Source organism: Bombus vancouverensis, unplaced genomic scaffold (genome assembly GCF_051014615.1).
Source record: "Bombus vancouverensis nearcticus unplaced genomic scaffold, iyBomVanc1_principal scaffold0031, whole genome shotgun sequence".
In the NCBI taxonomy this organism is placed as follows: domain Eukaryota; kingdom Metazoa; phylum Arthropoda; class Insecta; order Hymenoptera; family Apidae; genus Bombus; species Bombus vancouverensis.
In genome coordinates this window covers 207,722-214,459 of record NW_027468922.1, presented here as the reverse complement: position 1 = coordinate 214,459, position 6,738 = coordinate 207,722, and positions in this window count along the sequence as shown.

Here is a 6,738-nt window from a genome sequence, read left to right as displayed (position 1 = left end):
GCCGCACAGCGCTCCATTAGGGGACGTATTAAGCGCGGGGGGGGCGGTGTATCGCTCACACCGGTTCCCGGGCCCCTCTCGATCGCAGCCGGGACGATCATCGTGAAGGTTTTAGTCGGTTGGAGTCCGGCATTACCACGCCGCTTTACCCCATCCCCCATCCGCCGCTTTGCCCGTGCGGATTTCCTCCATGTTAATAAAAAAAAGGCTACTACAAGACTATAAAATATTCATTTAAAATACCCCTATAATAATTCAGCCATAGGCTTACATGTATGATTTCATTTAGCTGACACGCCAATTTATACATCGACTGTTCTTGTAGCATCGAAAAGCTCAATTTATCAAGCAATTCACAACTAAACGTTTGTATATATTAAATATTATAACCACCGATTACATCAAATTCAAACTTTTTAATTTCCACTATTTATTAGTGCTTATAGACGACTAATTGTCCTCTCCACATCACACGAATATACCTCTATCTCCTTACTGTTCATTAAACGGTCAATTAATAGTCTATTAAAGTATTTGTCACGAATTGTCTCTCCTCAACTGTCATAACAACATTATATTTATCTTTCTTCGAAATTTTAGTTGGCTGTCCGTTTATGGCATGGATAAGCTCATTTCCCTCATTAGGAAATTCCGACTTACCAGTCCTCCCAGGGCTATAATTCGGAATTTGAGTAGCCGTCTGTTTATGACACGGACAGGCCCATTCCTCTCGTTAGGAAACTCCGAGTTACATGTCCTCCCAAGGCGGTAAATGTAATGACTCGAGGCCAGGAAAAAACCCAGGAAAGGACCAGCCGGAAGAGTACGGTGGAGAGAAGAAATACAACGGCGGGAGGAGAGAATCAGGAACGGGGAAGTTTAGTTCATCTTCAACCATCTGACATTACAGACTTAGGACGACAGTGGTCCTCCCTTAGTTCGGTTAAGTGCTACAACTAGTACAAATAAAGTGCCATCTAAATCTAACACTCGAGTTATTTCATCTCCTCCATCTTGAACGTTGAGTTATTCGAGGTACGCGATATCGACCGATCGGTTTGACCTGACCGGTTGCTCTTTAGTCGATAATACACCACAATCTTATTTGCGTTATTACAACCATCCACTCTTATTTCCATTGTTTTAACAAATTCGAATTATAGTTATTACACGTTATATTTGTCGGGTTTACATTAGAATCAGGGTTAGGGGGGTGAAACGAATCTTCGTTTGCATTACACGTATCGTTATGCAACAGAGAAGACTTCGACTAATGCAAATACGATTATCATAGAACTGGACAAGTAACCGTGGTAATTAGATACTCGAGAAACTAATGACAATGATCCTAGGTTCAATAACGAATCCGCGGTCGACGGGATGATAGATGAACGTGCTCACAAAATCTAAGTCGGACGTGCAATATTCACTGGCTGTAAGGGGTTACTCTTTTCGTCGATGAGATCGCGAGAGAGAATGACTTTCCCGTCCCGATGATGCCACAGAGGAAAACTACGTGGGGTGTGTCTGAGGACACGAGATCATCGGATTCGTCGAGGAAAGCCTTCGTTCAGAAAGTGAGGGAATTTGGCGTTGCTGCTAATTGGTCAATCTCCATATCGGTGGTTAGAAAAAGATGCTAGCCGCCCTCGAGGGAAGGTTGCTAGTGGGAGACGCCGTTCGTTGAAAATAGGTCTCTCCTATTTTCCCGTAGCTGGGACAAAGACTGTTTGTTTGAAGGACTTTAGTCAACTAATTCCTAAGATTTATGACGGGCCCTCAGGCTAGCTGAACATGTACTGCGGAGACGCATCGACATCTGGCAATCATCCTGCACGAAGAATAGGGTCTGCGTGTGGCAAGCCACGGGACAGAAACCGTTGGAATGTTTACTGTCGCGTGCCGCCACGAATATTTCTTTTAAGGAGAGCTATAGAATTACTCCATACCTTTGTTAGACAAAGTGTTCATCCCGTGACCGCGGCTACGTTCGGCGACTGGCTGTCGCCTCCAGTCCAAGCTCATTATCACAACTCGCGAATAATTACAATCGGATTGAATAACTACAATTGTTTAATTGTAGCTATAGTAGACTCTAGATTACAATGTTGCGGGATTATCCAAAATTCTAAAGGTGTTCCACAGAGGTGTCGTTGTACAGAACTCTGGTGGTGCTTGGTGACGATTCAGCAAACACAGCGCGGAGTTTTGAGGGTTTGATCCTTTCCCTGACTGAATCGTGATGTGGCAGGTAGTAGCTGTTGTCTGAGGGATGATCTGCCTTGGAAATGTGGACGATGTCTGTAGTGGGTTGGGAGACTGGCCTCCCCCCAATGACCCGCCTGAATCGCATTCTCTTGGTGATGATCTTTGGTAGAGAAGAAGCGTTGGGCGTCGTGCTTGGGACGCCGTGGCAGCCAAGAGTGGCTTCAGGGAGAAGTCTGTGGTACGCGACTTCTTCGATGTGGCGCTCTGTGAAACCAGTAGAGAATCGTTGAGATCACATGGAATGTTATGTAAATTACCGATGCCATTTGAGTGATTAGTCATGGTGGTAATAATGCGTAAATCATTCTGATTAGGCCCAATTGCAGGTGTGGCGCATCTCTGAGGTGGCGAAGTTGGAGTCGTTACGTTAGGTCTCGGAGAGTAACTGTCCGATGCCATGTTTCTAATCCTGGGTGGTACAGGTGACGTGATGTAAGATAGATCATTGAACGCCGATACGTTGTGTTGGACGCTCATCGTGGAAGTATTGCCCGAGGAAGAACTGCCCCTGGACGGTTTGATCATAATGGATTTCGAAACCTTTACAGTACGTTCCGACTCAATGTTGACTTTGCTGTCCTGGATGGAACTCAACCCGTTGTTTTCTAGGTTGTGAACTACGGTTAAAGAATTATGAACGTTCTGTAACAGATTAGGAGAGATTAGGTTTTGAAACGAGTTGTCGCCTGGTGAGACCTTCTCTTTCTTCAGGTCCAAAGGCTCGTTAAAGTTTGTCAAATTCAAGGTGATTTGTGGCGTTGGGTGAGACGATCGAGATAATGCGGACGCGAACTTGGTTGTCGTCAAGTCGCGTGTGGGTAATGAACTGCGGGTGTCATGCAATGAGTTCCGTCCCTTGGCTCGCTCAATTATATCGATGGCGCGTCCTTTACAGTCCAGAAATTCATATTTAATGTCTAGTCGTTCCTGTACTGTCTGACCCTCGTCTATCCCGTCTAAGTCGCATTGATGTTTTTTACATATTGCGTATTCGACTTCCAAGTCTTCTAACATAAATTGAACTGTGTTTAGTGATCCCTTTGCCTCATAATTATCAAGGATCATTCGAAATCTCGCCACTTCGTGTTTGGATACCTCCCGCTCCAGCTTCAATTGTTTTATGCGTGCTTCCTGGTTAGGGGCCATGGTGGCTTGGCGCACGATAGCTCTGATAATTTACGTAGGTTCGGCGTCCGAGGTGCTTCGCGACTACAAGTGTGCGACTTATCTTAGTCGTGATAGGCTTGCCTCGGCTGTTCGTGAACGCCGGTTACGGTGCAACGGGATGTTACATCGTGTACCTTGTGGTGAAGGTGATTCCTTCCCGATGGTGACACTCCGTTGATTGTAGCTCGTGGATTCTGATATCCTCCGGACTGATGCTTCCTCCAACGGCACCGAATCCGGCTGATATTTTGCGTAGGTTCTGCGTCCGAGTTGCTTCGCGACTAACAAGTGTGCGACTTGTCTTAGTCGTAATAGACTTGCCTCGGCTGTCCGTGAACGCAGGTTACGGTGTGACGGGATGTTGCGGAAATATTTCAAAGATATATAACAAATACAGAAAGTTGATAGGAATCGCATTCAAAGATAATGGTTTATATGAAATAAGTAGTTACATTGAAAGGCAATAATCTCACGCTAAAATTGTGGGAAAAATGACAAATAAAGAAAAATATCACAGGATCTTGGGGCATATAAACTTTAATTATTTAGATACAATGTGTAGGAAAAAAAATAGTTGAGGGAATGCCAGAAAATTTTGAACAAGTAAAATTAAAATGTGGTACATGTATCCAAAATAAAATGCACAATTTACCCTTCCAAAACAACAGTAGTAGAGCACGAGAGATTTTAGAATTAGTACATACCGATTTAAATGGACCTCATAAAAATACCGGGTTTGATGGATCCAAATATTTCTTAACATTTATAGATGACTACAGTAAGTGCGCATTGATTTATACTTTGAGATCAAAAGATGAAGTTTACAATTGTTTTCTTGATTACATAAACAAAGTTGAAAATCTTACTGGAAAGAAGATAAAGAGATTAAGATGCGATAATAGAAAAGAATATATGAACAAAAACATGTACAATCTAACTAGGGCAAAGGGAATTGTCGTAGAACCATGCCCACCTTATGTTCACGAATTAAATGGAACAGCTGAGCGCTACAATAGAACAATTATGAATTCCGCTAGATGCTTATTATATGATTCAAAGCTGAATATTAAATATTGGCCGGAAATAATTAGAGCTGTGGCGCAATTAAAAAATAGAACCATTACGAACACGTATGAAAATAAAACACCATTTGAAATATTTTTTAAAAGGAAATCGAATATAAATAATTTAAGATTGTACGGAAGTAGAGTTTTCGTAAGAATGCCTGAAATTAAAAGAAATTCGAAATGGGACAAAAAAGCAGATACTGGGATACTTGTAGGTTATGAAAACAATGGATATAGGATCCTAGTTAATAATAAAATTATAATTGCAAGACACGTAGAATTTATAGGTGAAGATGATAATTTAGTAGGATTTCAAGGAGAAGATGGACCAAACAATGAAACAGAAAAGGATTTAAACGAAAAGGTCGAGCAGGCCACAATAAAAGAGGAGAGAAATTTAAGTAACGAATCAGAAAGTAAACTTGAGAACAGAAAATAATTTGGGACGGTCAGAACGGGAAAGAAAGAAACCTCAAAGATATGGCCAAGCGAGCTCATATTTCATTTATGTGAATGTAGTTAGCGTAGGCAGTCCTCAAACCTATGAAGAAGCTTTAAGTGGAGATGACAGCATTTCATGGAAATGGATGTAGAAACAGCATTCCTAAACGGAACTATAAAAACGGAAGTATCTGTAAAACAACCTATAGGTTACGACGATAAAAGCGGGAGAGTATGTAAATTATCAAAAGCGTTATATGGATTGCGTGAAAGTTCAAGAGCTTGGTATGAATGTTTCGACAAGTATATAAAAAGATTAGGATTTCAAAGAAGTAAGAGTGATTATTGTCTGTATATGAAGTATGAGAGCGATGATTTTATATATTTAATTCTATTCGTAGACGACTTATTAGTATGTGGAAAAAACAAAAGAAAAATCGATGAGATTAAAAACAAATTGTCAAACCAATTTGCGATGAAGGACTTAGGTGAAGTAAAGACTTACTTAGGAATAAACATTGAGTACGATAATAAGAAGTGTGAGATGAAATTGGATCAGAGTAGTTATATAGTCATTAGCAAGGCAATATAATATAGAAAATAGTAAACTATATTTTATACCAATGGAACAAATCTTAAGTTTAGAAACCGCACAATCAGCTTCAGACGATATAAGATATAGAAATCTCGTAGAAGCTTTATTATATATTAGTTCTGGAACAAGATTAGACGTTAGCTATAGTGTAAACTATTTAAGTCGATTTCAAAACAGTTACAACGAGACACACTATAGATATGCATTGAGAATTTTGAAGTGCTTATATTTAACTAGGAAATTAAAATTAACTTATAAAAAAAATTTGAATGCTGGAGTTATTGATTGTTTTGTTGATGCTGATTGGGCTGGAGATAAAGTAGATAGAAAATCCACTACGGGATTTATCATAAGATTTTTCGGAAACGCAATTTACTGGAAATCGAGAAAGCAAAGTAGCGTGACAAAATCATCAATAGCCGCCGAGTATGTAGCTTTATCGGAAGCTGTGAGCGAAATTAAATTTGTAAGAAAATTGTTGAAAGATTTTAAAATAACGATCGAGACACCAATAAAAATTTACGAAGATAATTCTGGAGTGATTGCGATATCAAAATTTGGAAACTTAACAAAAAATTCTAAGTACATTGAAGTTCACTTCCATTTTGGGAACGAAAGATACGACAATAAAAAGATTGACACTATAAAAAATAGATTCAGAAAATAATGTAGCTGATATTTTAACGAAGGCTCTAGGGAGGAACAAATTTGAAAATTTTAGATTATTTTTAAGAATAGTTTGATTGACTTATAAAAGGAAATGAATATGCAGCACAAAAAATTAAGGAGGTGTGTTGAGGTATGTATAATTTTCTGTGCTGGACTAGGTTAAATGCGTAGTAGAGATACTTCTATGTGAATATCAGTGTGTGGAAGTATGTGTGTCCGAAGCGTCTCGAAAACAAATGAATGTAAACTCTTCAGTCGGTTAAGAGTCGTCGAAGAGTTGGTTTACAGTCAGGTATAGAAGAAAATGCTGAGACGCGTGCAAGTGTGTATCGATGAATATATAAGGAATCATCCATGAAATAAATATTTGATTATTTTAATATTAATCCTCAGTATAAATTTAGTGTTCCTATAACATTATTTCGGCCTCAAAGATCCACAATTTTCAACAAGTACGATAAAGATGGAGTTGACAAAACTAAAGCTAAAATAGTTAGATTTAACGCCGGTGATTTTATATTACGCAAAATT